At 38.8% G+C, this 16,916-nt stretch overlaps 1 long non-coding RNA gene across 1 annotated transcript in view; it reads left to right on the forward strand.

Annotated features, from left to right (window-relative positions):
- The window catches only part of LOC142107823 (uncharacterized), a 53,918-nt gene extending 53,769 nt beyond the window's left edge, over positions 1-149 (forward strand). The window contains exon 3 of the long non-coding RNA XR_012680016.1: positions 85-149. This is a non-coding gene — a long non-coding RNA (uncharacterized LOC142107823). The remainder of the gene's footprint in view (positions 1-84) is intronic.
- The last annotated feature ends 16,767 nt before the right edge of the window (positions 150-16,916 follow it).

The following is a 16,916-nucleotide window of genomic DNA, read 5'->3' on the forward strand; positions in this document are numbered from 1 at the left end:
TCTATCCAGAGAATCTGTTAGCACTTTATATAATGAAACATAGTGTTAACAATTTCTCAGATTTTCATCAATCTGTTTTTTTAGATGGACAAATGTTTTGGAGTATTCATTCCACATTTTTTTTTTATCACAAAGAGAAGAAAATGCAGTTACTATATCTCACTAGAAAATAGATATATGGAATATATGAAATATGAATTTGAAATTCTGAACACATTTACCCTCACATGAAAATTCAGTAAGGCACATTTAATATTTAATATTTTCTATTTAATTCAATTGAAAGGGGACTGACAGGGCAACTCTGTAGCTGTTCCCTTGCTGGTCTTTCACAAAATCATAGATTTTGCACTTATCTGAAAGGGGGACAGCTTTTCAAAGATTTCTGCAGGCTTCATTAAAGGTGCTATCGGTCTTTAGATACGTTTCATTTATTGGCTCGTACATGCCCTCCTTCAACATTTAATAAAAAGATTGCTTTTTCATTTTAGCTTCATCTTCTGATTTTTAGTCATGCATTTATACCACCAGGCAGCGTTTGATGCCTGTGGATATAACAAAACTCAGTTTTGGTCACTGCATTGGCTACAATTGTAACTAAATAAAAGCTTTATATGATATCCAAAGGCAACAAAACAAAAAACACTACCTGAGTACATAAATAAAAAGAGATATAAACCCATGTATTTAGTAAATGTAACAGGTAAGAATGTACAAAGCCAATAATTTAAGCTTTATGGAGAAACATTTAAATAATAGGTAAACATTTATCTCACAGTCAAACAACAACTATTCCCATGCTGTCATGACTTGTGCAATGTTAGGTAAAATCAGCAGTGTAACTTTCATTCTATGGTAAGCTTCACTTTATAGGCAGTAAGACTGAGCATAGGTAAGCCCTACTATAGCTAAAAATTATACAATGCAAACTAGATACTGTATACTAATGAATCGTACATTAGACATTTCTAACAAATTATCTGTGTGCACAGTTATAACTTCACTTTACAGTAAAGTTCTGCACCATCATCATCATCATCCGCTATTTGCACCTGCCCTTGACCACCCGCAAATAATACGGTTTGGACAGGCATATATGAATCTATGTCCCAGTATGTATCTGTTCGCAATTTCATGAATATACCCTTATTGTAATCGGCCTACATTATAACTATAACATCCCTTCCCTTCCCGTCCCGCCTCTCCAGACACAAGCATAGACACATATGCACTATATGGACAAAAGTATTTGGCCGCACCTGTTAATTATTGAATTGAGGTGTTTCAATCAGATTCGTTGCCAGAGGTGTTTAAAATTAAGTACCTAATATTGCAGTCTACATTTGCAAACATTTCTGATGCAAAATAGGTCGTTCTGAAGAGTTCAGTGAGTTCAAGTGTGGTACTGTGATAGAACATTACCTGCCTGACTGCATTATGCTAACCGTGAAGTTTGGTGGAGGACGGATAATGGTATGGGGTGTTTTTCAGGGTTCGGTCTAGGCCCCTTATCTTCAGTGAAGGGCAATCTTAATGATTCAGCATGCAAAGTCATTTTGGACAATGCTATGTTTCCAACTTTGTGGCAACAGTTTGGGGAAGGCCCTTTTCTATTCAAACATGACTGTGCCCTAGTGCACAATGCAAGGACTACAAAGACATGGTTTGATGAGTTCAGTGTGGCAGAACTTGACTGGCCCGCACAGAGCTCTGACCTCAACCCCATCGAACACCTTTGGGATGAACTGGAACGGAGATTGTGAGCCAGGCCTTCTCGTCCAACATCACTGCCTGACCTCATAAATGCTCTACAGAGTACAATTAACCAAAAAAACACTCCAACATCTTGTGGAAAGCCTTCCAAGAAGAGTGGAAGCTGTTATCGCTGCAAAAGGGGGACCAACTCCATATTAAAGTATATGTATTTAAAACCAATGTCATTACAGTCTCTGTTGGTGTAATGGTCAAGCGTCTGAATACTTTTGTCCATATAGTGTGTGTGTAGCCACAGAGGGTTTTTACGAAAGATACTCTACACAAACTTGTGTAGTTCTGACTCTGCATCAGCCCTTGAATGTCCAGATTTTTCCATGGGTGAATGAAGAACAAATCTTCAAATTGGGAGAAAATTATTGTAGTTACTATCATTAAACATTTGGATATTTAAAAGCATTAGGACCCTCTGACATGCTCTTATACAAAATGTTTATCTCTTGAACTTTCTGCTTAACTTTAAAGTATTTTTTCTGTGCTTCCAGAAGAAAATGTGTATTTTTTTCTTTAATATCATTAGACAAGATATATTTCCTTGTTATCTAATGTACACTGAAAAATAAACAATATGTTTATTATGATGTTAATTTAACCACACCTGCTTTTACTCATTAGCAAAAGAGGAGGAAATTGTGGGTACATTTGCAATATAGTGTTAATAAATAATAATAAAGTACAGAGAAAGAAAAATGCTAAATCCAAGTTAACACACATTTCCATTCCTCTTTTATATTTTAGATTATGCCATCTATTTTTTTTTATCTACTGTATGTGTGAAAACATAAAATCATCAGAGACTGCTGTATGGAAAATCAGATTGAGTAGAGTGGGGAGATTTCCCAATCACTATGCTAGTCCATCTATCCTAGTTGATTGTTTGACTGATTATAGTCAGCTGAGATTCCTGCTGGAAAATGATCTTACCTGTGCAATTAGTATCTCCCTCTCCCTCCCTCCCTCCTTCTTTCTTTCTTTCTTTCTTTCTTTCTTTCTTTCTTTCTTTCTTTCTCTCTCTCTCTCTCTGCTCCTGTGTGAGTAAAAAAACAACAACCTGGACTTTTGTGATATAATTGTTTTGCTGCTGGTACTCCCGTTAGGGGACCCAGCTCTGAAGAGAGAGGCACGGACTTTCAGATTAATATTTCTTTTTGTTTTATGTTGTGAAAATGTAACTTTGTTTTACTGTAAGCTTTTGTTTTTAATAAATGGAGCTGCAAAGAAATATGTGAGGCTCATGCCTTTCCATAAAAGAGCAATACATAATATCCTATCAACTAATCCTTCCAGAATGTGTATTTAGGAAATGTAGTTTTTTACTGTTCATTTTACATTAAAAAGTACAAACCCTGTCCTGTAATTTGATTTGGTAATAGGAATACTGTATTCCCTATACCACTGTTTATCCAGAGTAGTAGTGTAATTGTTATAAGAGACAAACTTTGACTTCAAATTTATTTTAAAAGAAAAGTCACAATGGGTACCTAACAGTTTTCACTTAATCTGTTAATATATCAACTCTAGAGGGTGGAAATTAAATAAAATTAAGTGAATAAAGAATATTATGCAAAATCAATTCAATATATTTTTCCAAAATCAATGCAGATCAACACAAACTTGAAAGTATAAATGTTTTTTAATGTTTTGTAAAGAAAGTCTAAACAGAGAGGCAGTTCGGAGCAAACCACATATAATTAGCGTATAGTAAGGTGCAAGTGCCAAACAATTTTTAAGTGCAGAAACAATTTGCTCAAAACTCCAAGCTACAAATAACACAATACATTGTTGTATATTTGTACACAATGATTAAGTGTAAGTGGTAGGTGATATTTTGCTGCTAACCAAATAATAATGGTATGCAAGCTTAGTTGTAGCAATCCTGTGGATAATGGGCCTCCTTAGCTTAGTGTTTACTGAAATAATTTAGATATTTTACTAGCCTACATGTTCCTTTTTCTTTGTCCATGTTCTGTTAACTGTGATCCCAAGAGGCCTTCATTCATCATCAGGTAAATTATTATGTCATCTGCTAAGCTAGGGAAGTCCACTTAACACACTAAACAGAAACATTGAAATTAAAGTTATATCAAAAGGCCTACGTCTCCCTAAACCCTGAAATGCTACACAAATAAAATAAATTTTTTATGAAAACCTGCTTCAACAAATTTGAGCTCTGCTCACTAAACCCAATGAAACATCTAGTTGAACTAAACAAAAATACAAAATCATTAGTGAACACTTTAGAGCTCTCAAGTTCCCATAAAAATGGATAACATTGCCAAAAGCGTTAAGACACTTAACAAAAGCATCTTAAAAACAAAAAGTGAAACTTAGCCAGAGATACACATGAAACGCATCATAAATGTCACAAACCATACATGAGAAACAGCCATACCACCATCCCACATCCCACAAATCACTTACTAATAAGCACAAACTCATGCTCACAGGTAAAGAAAACATGACCAAAGGTAATACCACCCCCAAATATACATTCAATACACCCCACCAGCCCCCTCCTATTTTATTGCAACAAGATACATCCACTCACATAATCCCCAACACCACAGTAAGTGCCTTAACTTCTTTTCACACGGAAACAGGATCACTACACCAAAGTACCATATGGATAGAAAAATGAAAAAGAATCAAAGGATGCATAGGAAGAAACAGGGCTAGACCAAACGAAAAAACCCTGAAAAATTAAAACTGAATTAAAACAAATCAGTTATATTCTAACTGAGCAGCAAGATCCTCAACACATATCAACTAAGACCACTTAAAAAGGGACTTCGTTTTTTCACCCAAAACATTTACATCAATCTCATACAACGACACAAGCAAGTATTGTATAAAATTAACACTTAAAAGATACATCCCAAAAATAGCTCAAGAAAGACAGCTTAACACAAATCAAACCAAAGAATCCAAGACTGTTACCTGAGTGAGTAAGAGGAGTGCTGGCAAGAACTCTAGAGAGTCTGGCGTGCTCCTCTTGCTCACTCAGGTAGCACCAGGGGTCTCTCTGTCACCGACAGTGTTGCTGATATAGGTGCATGTCTGCCACCTTGGTTCCTCTCAAATTTTCCACAGCATAAAATCCCAAATGGTCAAACAGAATTTTGACAATCAAGATATTTGGGTGAAACTTCTTCCATGGACAGAATTTGCATCAACCACTTTCATGAAACTTCTTCTTCCACTCCTTGTTTTACTGTATATGGCCTTCATTTTCTGACCCAAAGTTTTCCTATCAAAAAAAGTACTTAAATTCTTGCAATAAATTCATTACAGTGAGATTTTTCTAAAATCTGTGCTGATTCTATGAAGAATCTTCAAAAATCATTTATTCACTACAATTGTTTTTCAGATAAGACAAACCGAGTTATTCCTAAAATGAAAGTAGGTGACAGGGATTGGTTATCTATTAGAAATCTACTACTGAAAGTGCCTTCTATAAAGCTTGCTCCTAGATACATTGGTGTCACGATAGCAACACTCAAGGAGCAGCTGGCTGGTATTAGCGCAACTAAACAGGGAAGAGCAAAGTCTAACACATTTCTGGTGTTCACCATGGACCCCCACAAGGAGGTTTGGACTTTGCTGCGAGAGGTGAGCAGGCCGTTGTTCTCCTAGTTAGTCACCAGCGCAATGATATAATGAACAGGAATAATTGAACGATCCGGGTCAAAAGCAAACAGTAGCGCAGTACACAGGGATAATCAGAAGACAAATCAGGAACAAGCAGAAGGTCAAACCAAATGGGTTGTGCAGTACCAAATCGAGATCCTGGAGAATATGCCAAGGAACAAGCCAGAAATCAGGAAACAACAAAAGACACAAGAAATATCCACAAGGAGCATGGTTTGAGAAAATCCCTCAAGCACAGACAGTATTTTTAGGTTGACAATAATATTCCTATCCCTAGCCCTATCCCTATACTTAACCCTATCTCTATCCTTAACCCTATCCCTAACCATATAATACTGTCTACGCTTGAATTGTAGACCTAATAATACTGTCAACATTTGAATTGTCAATGTAATGTTATCAACTTGCTGAATGTAGACCAAATGAATGTCTAGCCGCCAATCGCATACATTTGAAAATGTGAGGACAAGTAGTAACAACGATGATTTAGACATAGAAATAGAAATAGAAATTGAGGATGCTACTTTGGAACTTGCAGATGTGCAACAGGGTGAGGGAGATAAATGTGTATTTAAAAATGTTACAATGTGTTGTATTTGAGCAAGATAATGAAGAGAATGATGTCTGTGTCCAAGTAGATCAGTCATCAGTGGTACCACCTCATGCCCATGAATAGTACATTATCATACCTGGGCAAAATGCCAAGAAATTCACCTCTTGCATGTGGACAGATTTTTTCCTCAACCTAGACATTATTTCTCAAGGCATCTGTAGCCTTTGTGACTCCACAATAAGTAGAGATAGGAACCTCTTAGCTTCATCATCAACATCATCATCATTTATTTATAAAGCACCATAGCTCTAAACAACAATTGTCGGTGCGCCAAGCGTTTCTAAGCATGACAGCCATTATCCTGTCGTAAGCAGATCCCTAAAGCCATGACAGCTGTGCATACAATTTCCCCATCAATGAATAAGGTTTTGGCAGATTATTGAGATCATGTGGTGTGATGTAGGTGATTCCATAGGATGTTTTTACCATCGCAAAAAAAAATCTTTACATGTCCTTTCAGGAGTTGGGTGTTGGGTTTTCTTTCTTTCAATGTTTCTTTCAATGTATCACAATTCACATTACAATTAAAAATGAAAATGTACAAACGTGCCTCCTAAAATAAACAGTTCCAATGTCGCCTTTCTCTATGACTATGACATAAATGATAAATACAGGAACAGCATTTGAAACAATAATATTCTATTTTATTTGAATATTTTATTTTTACTATTTTAAACCATAATTTAGGAGAAAAAGTTGAAATTAATTAAGAGGGTATTCCCAAATGACAGTAGGCAGGAATTTTAAGTGATGTTTTTACTTTTATCATCACAACAAATTCCATCCTGTCCCAAAATTCTCTAAATAGTCATGGCATTTTCATGGAGTTGTTTCCCACAGCAGCAAGTTGGCCTACACCTTGTTATGTGTCAAGCCAAAAAATAGGAGTATTTACAAAAAAATAAAAACACTGAGTATCCACCTATTTTGCGGTTGGTAAATGAGCCTACAAACAGTCATGTGGCTTGCTCCTGTTAAGAAGAAATTAAAATATGCATATTCTCAAAAACCTACATGTATCATCCAGTCACACTGCATGACTTGTTTAGCTTAGGGGTAAACTGTTTTCAAATACACACCCATAAAATAAATATGACTTAAGTGAGGATTTATACTAAATGGAAATATTATTTGCAAGTATTTTTAAAAAGCAAGAATTCAAACAACTCAATCTAATCATTAAATATACATTGCATTTTAAAATCTTGTTTAGAATCAGAGGTTGAAAGGCACTCAGAGTATATATTTTCATTGTTTCCACTTGATATAGAGTTCTATTCAGTTTACTTATCTTTTTATATTGGGAAATAGATCGATACTGCTTTCCAAAACACCCATACCCTTTGAACACTTGTTTCTACTACCCCTTATGTGTTAACTTACTGATGGCCCTTAGACACACTTCTTTTTATGTACAGTATGCTTTCCCTTATGCACAATACAGAATAATAATTGCAATCTTCAACATTTAGTTTAGAAAATGTTTTTTTCAAATCCTGTCAATATTTTTAGTACAAATACCTTTCCTTCATTTACATACTGAATTGTGTAATTTTATTATCCACTTGTTTGATATTAATTGGTTGTTTTTTTATAAATTAAAAGTAAATAAATGTAATCTTGATGAGAGTTAACATGATTCATAGCCAAAAACCTTGAATGACAAGTAGAACATAGAACCATAACTATATTTATTCTGTCTGTGCTGTAGGGCCAGCAAAAAAAGAGGTATTGGATCAGAGAGCACTGAATATCCTGAGAAATAGAAATCTTTACACATATGTCTGATGGTTAAGACATATTTTAATGCCTAGTGTAGAACGGAGTGCACAAAAAAACAATTCAAAGAGACAGATGAACACACTTTGAAACAGAACACAGGGTGTGCGCATGCAATATCCTTTCTCTATCCTATAGAAACTATGACATTATGATCTCCAAAGCAGTGTTAGAATCACATTTCTATTCTATCTGAGATGTATTCAAATACATCTTTGAAGAGAGTTTATGGTGATTGTGAAGCGTAACATTGATTACACTTCAAGGGGCAGACAGAGCTGAGTGAATCCTTTCAAAGCTTTTTTTTTTTTTTTTTTCAAAGAACACATTTAATGCTTCTGCAGTCTTAAACTTTTCTCATTTTCATATTGCCCTTCACTCAACCATGCAGTGGATTTTTTTAATCTCTCAAATGTTATTTTAAGATGTGGGGAAACTTTTATGGACTGGCAAGTAAAATTGTTTTATTAATCTAGAGTGTTCACATAGTCTTTATTGAAATTTAGTGTTTTCAACAGTTTCAAACTGACACACACATTGGTGTCGTTACAATGAAATGATTCTGACTGAAAAAATATATTTATGATGCATGCTATTTAAGAGCGCTGTGAGTAATTTGCAGCAACAGGTATTTTTTGTATTGTGCTTTAATGTTGTAAAAGCATCAAAATATTAATAAAAATAATAATAATAGTAGTGAATAATAAATTAACTATTTTGATTTGAAAGACATTTGTATATTAAAACTAACCTAAACCTAATTTGCAAGCCAAAGAGCTGATAGAATATGTGTTTAACATTGCCTGTTGCACAGCAATATAAATAATTGGAAAGGAAATTATTGAAATTGCTTGTTCTCATTGTATAGAATAAAACATATGTAGTACAATAAAAATATGAAATTTTTAGGCAAAATATATAACCAGCTATCATATGACAAGCATGGCAATATTAATAGCAGTAGATTATATATATATATATATATATATATATATATATATATATATATATATATATATATATACACCCACACCCACACATACATACACAAATATATATATATTTATATATATGTATATACATATATTTTCCCATACATTAAGATTTCTAACACCCCCATTTTTCCAGTTTTATTGAAATTTACACAGTTTAATGTCTCAATATACTAATTGAAGCATAGTACAGATAAACAATTGGAGACATCAATTAAATCCTAGAAACATTTTGTTTATCAAAATTTGATCAACATGTTTGACTCTTCAAAGTAGCATCCTTTTGCAGAGATAACTGCTGAACTCACTTCTGGCATTCTTTCTGCAATGGACATCAAATATTGTTCGGGAACTTCTTTCCAACACTGTTGCAGAAGTTCCAACAATATGTTGCACTTGCAGGTTGCTTTGCTTTTACCCTTCTGCCCAGTACTTACAAAACCAGCTCAATGGGGTTTAAGTCTGGAGACTGTGTTGGCCATTACATGATTTGTAGCCTACCTTCTTGTTTTTTCCTCTAAGGTAGTTCTGTCAAAGTCTGGAGGTATGTTTTGGGTCATTATCTGGTGTAGACCAGAGTGTATTGCATGATGCTGAAAAATGTTGTGGTAGCCCTTTTGGTTCAGGGTACCAGTCACTCCATGCAAGTCACCAATTATGGATCCAGCAAAAGAGCTCCAGACCATTATGCTTCCTCCTCCATGTTTGACTGTTGGCATCACACACTGAGGAACCATCCTTTCACTTATTCAATGGCGTGCAAAAACCCTGTTTATTGAACCGAATGTTACAAATTTTGAGATTAATCAGTCCATAAGACCTATTTACAGTCTTCAGTAGTCATCTGGCAGTACTTCATGGCCCAGACAAACCTCTTTCTCTTATATTGCCATCTGTGCAATGGCTTTCTTACTGCCACTCGAACTGTCAAACCTGCAGCTTGAAGTCTTTTCTTCACAGTTGAAACTGAGACTTGCTGTTACAACTCTTCCTGTGTTTTGAATCTAGCAGCAGTACCTTATACCACCAGAGGTGCTGCTGTTCTGTTCCTAAACTCTTCAGCATGCCTGAAGGAGTTAATCTTCTTGCCTGAGGCCTAATTAGAACTGCACCTGTCACACTGCTTTAAATACCTGCCTCAAGCTGTGCTCTGTGCAGTTCATCCCGTTTGTTCCTGGCTGCTGCTAAACTGCTCCTGTGTTATTTGATATATACCTGCTGGACTGAACTTCTGTGTATGACCCCTGCCTGTACCTTGGACCTTGCCTGCTTGCCTGAGACCCCAAATCATTTGCCTGTACCTTGGACCTTGCCTGCTTGCCTGAGACCCCAAATCATTTGCCTGTACCTTGGACCACGCTGTTTTGCCTGTTGCCCTGACCTTTTGGCCTGACTTCTGGACCTTGATTATTTGCTTGTGTCAGTTACTTTGCCTGGACTCTGTTTGCTTCCTGGACAGACTTTTGCATCCTGGAACTGGGTAACTCACCATTCTTATCCCTGCATTCAAACTACATTAGCATTCTGTGGAACCTGTTATTTCTGTGCACCTTCCTGCCACACCTGTTCATGTTTATGTTGGGAGTTATACCTGTTTATGAAAACCTGCATGTTCATTGAACTGAACCCTTGCTTATATATTTTGCTGGAATAAAGACATTTGTATTATACTTCCGTGGCTGCTTGCTGAGTTTACTAGAAATCGTAACACTTGCTTACTTTTATCACTGTTAAGCCTATCACACTGTTACGGATTACAGGATACACTACTAATCTTGATTAATGCTGGCTTACCTGAGGTGCGGAGTCTAACGATCTCCCCGGTATTCACCAAGAACTTCCGCAAGGTGGGATGGGCTTTGCTGCCAGGAGTCGCAGGTCGCGGTCCTCAGGTTTGCCCCAAGATGTACTACAGCGGAATAGGAGCAAGATGAGAATAGACGGACAGGCCGGGTAGGTACACAGGCAGGCAATGCAGACAGAATCAGAAGGCAATCTCGGAGTCAATCAAACCGGGTGGGTACACAGGTCACCAGAACAGATGCGTGGTCAGCTAGCCGGGTCGGTACACAGGAATGGCAGAGAGAGAAGCGTGAGACAATCCGGGTCAGGAGCACAGGCAATCAGGAAGGTCAGCAAGCCAGGTCGGTACACAGGAGAAACGGAATCCAGAAGGGTCAGCAAGCCGGGTCGGTACCCAGGAGGTCAAGCACACAGGAAGCAGGAACAAGGAGGACACAGGAATCAGGAGCCAGGAACTGGTAAGTTGCTCTGACACTCACCAAGTGTCAGAGCTATGCTTTTATACTGTGTCCACTTTTGAATTCCCCGCCCTAGGTAGCGATCATGTGACCACCCTAGGTAGCGATCACGTGACCGCCGAACCCGGAAGTGCGGCTTCCGGGTCCGACGGAGCGGCGGGGGAACGCAGAGAGGTAAGTATTCGTAACACACAAAAGCTGTTGACTTTCAGAGACTTGTCTTCTGATTCTGTTGTGGCTTTGGTTCTGCCTGACCTCTTCCTGTCAGAGTTTCCGTTAGTATTCAAGTGCCTTTTGATGTTGTAGGAAACTTGACTTTCCTTGCAATTTCTCTAAAGGAAAGAGCTACACTTTTAATGGTTATAATGGTCTGTCTTCATTTGTCAATTGCCATTTTCTTGAAATTCTGATAGCAATACACTAGTTCCTGCAGTGCAGTATTGTCCAAATAGCTTTGTACCACTTCAGGTTATTCACTGCATTTGAATTGCAATGTAAACTGGTAAAATGGGGGTGTTCTAAAACTGTTGACATAATATATATATATATATATATATATATATATATATATATATATATATATATATAAAATCTTAATCATTCAGCATACAAAGTCATTTTGAACAAAGCTATGCTTCCAACTTTGGGGAAGTTTGGGGAAGACCCTTTTCTATTCCAACATGGCTGTGTCCCAGTGCACAAAGCAAGGACTACAAAGACATGGTTTGATGAGTTTGGTGTGGAAAAACTTGACAGGCCCACACAGAGCCCTGACCTCAACCCCATCAAACGCCTTTGGGATGAACTGGAATGGAGATTGCGAGCCAGGCCTTCTCATCTAACTTCAGTGCCTGACCTCATAAAAGCTCTACAGAATAAATGCACAGAAATTTCAACAGAAACATTCCAACATCTTGTGGAAAACCTTCCAACAATGCGGCAAAGAGGAATATTTGTCACAGTTCCCCTATAAGGAAATAGGTAAAAACACATCTAGTCTAGCACAACTAGAACCTTACCTTTCTGGGTCTGGTTGGCTAACTGTCATGGGCACTAAGAGCTTCTACCCAGGTTCCACCAGATGGCAATGCTGCCAGAGGGGCGGAGGTACACCACGAACCTCTGAGCAGTGAGGTGAATGGTTGGAGTGTAAGGAACAGCAGGTAGATAGGAGATGAGTGAGCAAGTCAGCGACTTGCAGCTATAGATGTGATGAGTCAGTGACTTGCAGCTATAGATGTGATGAGTCAGTGACTTGCAGCTATAGATGTGATGAGTCAGTGACTTGCAGCTATAGATGTGATGAGTCAGCGACTTGGAGCTATAGATGAGATGAGTCAGTGACTTGGAGAGCAAGTTGTACCACTGTAGTGATGAGGAGACTTGTCCAACACAGATATGCAGGCACAACGAATAGTCTGTAGCAACAACGTGTAACTCGAGAAAGCAGAGCAGGTAATCAGCTGGAGAACTGAAGACACGAGCTGGAGAGTATTCAGTCTGTAGCGGTATGGGAACCGTTTGAGGAGTAGAGCAGGGAATCAGCTGGAACTGAAGACACGAGCTAAACACAGGAACACCTTCAGAGACTCACAGGGAGTGAGAATCAAGATCAGGCAATGAACCTAAGGCCACAGGTGCCTTAAGTAGGGTGAGGTGATTGATCCACCAATTAGGTTTAAAAGCAAGGTGTTAATAGTTCAGGGATCCTGCACATGCGCAATGCGACAGGATGGCGGGCGGCCGCGGTTCAGCACAGGTGCTGGCAGGAATGACAGGGAACCACGCACCAGAGCAGAGGCACTCACGGTCCGGTGAGTGACACTAACGTCATCTGCCAAGGCTAAGATGGCTTTTTCAAGCCCAGATGTGGTATTCCAGTACAAAGTTCTGCCTTTCGGGCTACATGGGGTTCCCACCACCTTCCAAATAGCCATGACTCATCTATTAAAACCACACCAGGAGTATGCAGCTGCATACTTAGACAATATAGTCATCCACTCCCAGGACAGGGAGACACATCTACCCAAAGTGGAGGCAGTATTAGCCTCACTCAGAGAGGCGGGTCTAACCGCCAATCCGGAGAAATGCGCATTGCCCATGCCTGAGGCCAAATACTTGGGGTATGTTGTGGGACAATGTTGAGTCAAACCCCAAGTTGAAAAAGTAATGGCTGTCAGAGATTGGCCCAAGCATGTGCGGAAGACCCAGCTGAGAACCTTTCTGGGTCTAGTTGGGTACTATCGCAGGTTTATGGCTAATTTTGCCACTAGGGCTACTCCTCTTACTGAGCTCCTAAAAAAAAAAGCTAGTCCAGACAAGTTGGTCTGGTCGGAAGCAGCGGAGACTGCCTAGCAGGAACTTTGAGTTGCTCTGTGTTCGGCACCAATACTCCAAACACCGGATTTCAGCAGGAGATTATATCTCCAAACAAATGTCTCTGGAGTAGGTTTGGTTGCCATGCTCTCGCAGAGGTTTGATGGGACAGAGAAACCCATTCTCTATCTGAGCCGCAAACTTTTGCCGAGGGAGAAGAACTAACTCACGGTGGAACAGGAGTGCCTAGCCATCAAAGGGGCAACCGAGGCTCTCAGGTACTACCTCCTGGGTAGAGGATTCAGCTTGGTCCCTGACCATGCACCACTGAAGTGGATGCACTGGAACAAGGAGGTGAATGCCCGGGTAACTAGGTGGTTCCTAGCGCTGCAGCCCTACCACTTCACAGACGCCTTTACTCGCTGAGATGCGCTATCCGCAGTGTCAGCGCCACTGAGGTTGGTGACGCTAAGGGGAGGGGTATGTGGCAAAAAGGCATATTTGTCACAGTTCGTCTATAAGGAAATAGGTAAAAACACAGCTAGTCTGCAGGAGCAGGCTGCAGACACAGCTAAATTTTTCATTGGATCCTCTTTCAGCACAAGGTGTTCCACATGGGTGTAATTGGTTTGTTTTGCTGTGATTTGTTTGTAGTGCTTGGGTGGAGGATAAAGACACTGTTTGTATTTGTGGGCAGGACCACTGATGTCAGTAAGTGTCCGACTAGTAGTCAGGGAACTATTGTTTAGCCTGATGTAGGTGATGGGAGATTTTGTGATACTTTTGCTGGATATGACTGGTGTACCATCGCCGAAACTGTTTAGCTATCCTCACTGCTGAACTGCTAATAAAAAGGGAAATGGTTCAGCAAACCTGTGTGAGGCTCCAGTGAATGCAGTACATTGTCACAATATATATATATATATATATATATATATATATATATATATATATATATGTATATATATATATATATATATATATATACTGTAGTTGTGTCAAGAGGGTGTATTTAATCCATTCCAACATTTCAGTAAATTACTTTCCTCAGGGACATCATGGGGTGACATGATGACAAATCTGATGATACAACTACAGTTTGTCTTAAATCCTTGAGTGCCGCCTCACCAGGGATCTACCGTATTTTTCGCTTCATAAGACGCACCTGACTATAAGACGCACCTAGTTTTAGAGAAGGAAAACATACACTGGCCCCTTCACTCACACAAAATACACTGGCCCCTTCACTCACACTCACCAACACACACACACACACACACACACACACACTATATTAACACACTGATCCCCTCTCTTAGACACACATGCTATGTTAGCACACTGGCACACACACACTATAGCCTCCAGCACACCCACACTATAGCCTCCAGTGCACACACACACACAGTATAGCCTCCAGCACACACACAAACAGTATAGTCTCCAGCACACACACAGTATAGCCTCCAGAACACACGCAAACAGTATAGTCTCCAGCACACACACAGTATAGTCTCCAGCACACACACAGTATAGCCTCCAGCACACACACAGTATAGCCTCCAGCACACACACAGTATAGCCTCCAGCACACACACAGTATAGTCTCCAGCACACACACAGTATAGCCTCCAGCACACACACACAAACACTTTAGCCTTATCTTATTCCCTCAGGTGTCTTCAGCGCTGCAGATCCTCCTGAAGGAAGGAAGAAAATAAAACTTACATGTCCAGCGTGGAGAAGCGGGTCCCGGCCAGGCTGCAGATCCTCCTGAGCGTCCGTCCCCCTGCCTATCTGTGAGGACCTAGCTATCACATGGGACGTCCCATATGGAAAATTACTGACCTTCTGAGCTGAGCCAATGACTGAGACTGGAAAAGAGGGATCACACAAGTAATCCTCTAAAGAATTTATCTTATGTCAGTTTGGAGAGATTATCTGGTACGCAGTTTTTATTTGCATATATTTTATATGGCTGGTACACACGGGTGTCCTACATGTTACAACTGCTGATTCCTGGGCACTAGTGTTTTTGCACGATAAGGAAGCCCTATAGGTGGTGTACACTTCACAGGTGGTGTAATTGCACATCCTGACAATACTACTCTATGTTGTGCTCTGTTTTTTGCATTGTCCATTACTTGACCAACTGGGAGGAACAATCTATGAAGATGATCATCACTCTCTGATTTGACGACCTACCAATACCTCATGGTACGCATGTTATTACATCTATTCACGTTATATAAGTGATAATACACATTGAGGCGCCCTGCCTGTCTTCTGTTACAGTGTCTTCATTTTCCGGATTAACCATCTGGCTACAGGTTGCGTGGCTGCCGCTCATACTTGAGCTATCTTCATATCTGGAACTTTTCTACTTATTATACTACATTATTGTGACTACGTTGTGGTTGTAAGCGCCATTGTATATCTGTTTGTCAGTTGTTCATATATATATATATATATATATATATATATATATATATATATATATATGTATATATATGTATATATATGTATATATATATGTATATATATATGTATATATATGTATATATATATATATATATATGTATATATATGTATATATATGTATATGTATATATATGTATATATATGTATATATATATGTATATATATGTATATACATACATATGTATATGTATATAAAAAATGTGGATTCAATTAAAAACTGTGAAAAATAGGTAAAATAATGTAATTTTGAGCTGGTTGCAGTTGAATTTTTAAAGTTCACATTCTGAGAAATTAAGAGACAGAATTTGGCATATTGGTCATCCAACCAGCAGTCAGTTGACAGTTGGAAGTTAGCAGCACTATTAACATTCTGAAAGCTGTTAGGCATTGCAATGAGTTACAAAAGGTCCTCCAAAAAAGGGAATTTTGGTGCAAGAATGTACTGCAACGAAGGCTTCAGAAGATTTTTGGGAAAGTTGAGGAGCCAAAATCGTGCAAGATGGCATTGTCCTTGGGGCCACCCACCCCTGTGTTAAAAAGGACATGCACATAGGGCAACAAACCAAGTATTTTAACGACAGGCACTGCCCCTTTTGGGGCTTAAGTGCTTAATTTGTTTGGGCCCCCACAAAAGCTAACATTTTGGTTATTGGTTGTTCACTTGAAGATTAAATAGGGATGTTAACAAAGGACTCATGGGCATTTGGGTAACAGTGGTCATCTTCTTCAATGGTAACCAATCATCACCTTCATCATCATCTTCATTGAAGATGCCTACATCAATTACATTTTCCTTTGAATGTAGAAGATACAACCAAGTAGGTATCTGTTAGGTAACATGTGTGACACATTGGAGAAGGTCAGCAGTAATACATTGGATAGGGTCAACAGCAAATACAATGGAGAGGTTAGCAGCAAATATATTGGAGAGGGTCAGCAACAAACACATTGGAGAGAGTGAGCAGCAAATACATTGGAGAATGTCAGCAGCAAATACATTGGAGTGGGTCAGCAGCAATACATTGGAGAGGGGACAGCAGTGGAAATATTTCA

The sequence above is a fragment of the Mixophyes fleayi genome, chromosome 1 (genome assembly GCF_038048845.1).
Source record: "Mixophyes fleayi isolate aMixFle1 chromosome 1, aMixFle1.hap1, whole genome shotgun sequence".
NCBI classification, from domain to species: Eukaryota; Metazoa; Chordata; class Amphibia; order Anura; family Limnodynastidae; genus Mixophyes; species Mixophyes fleayi.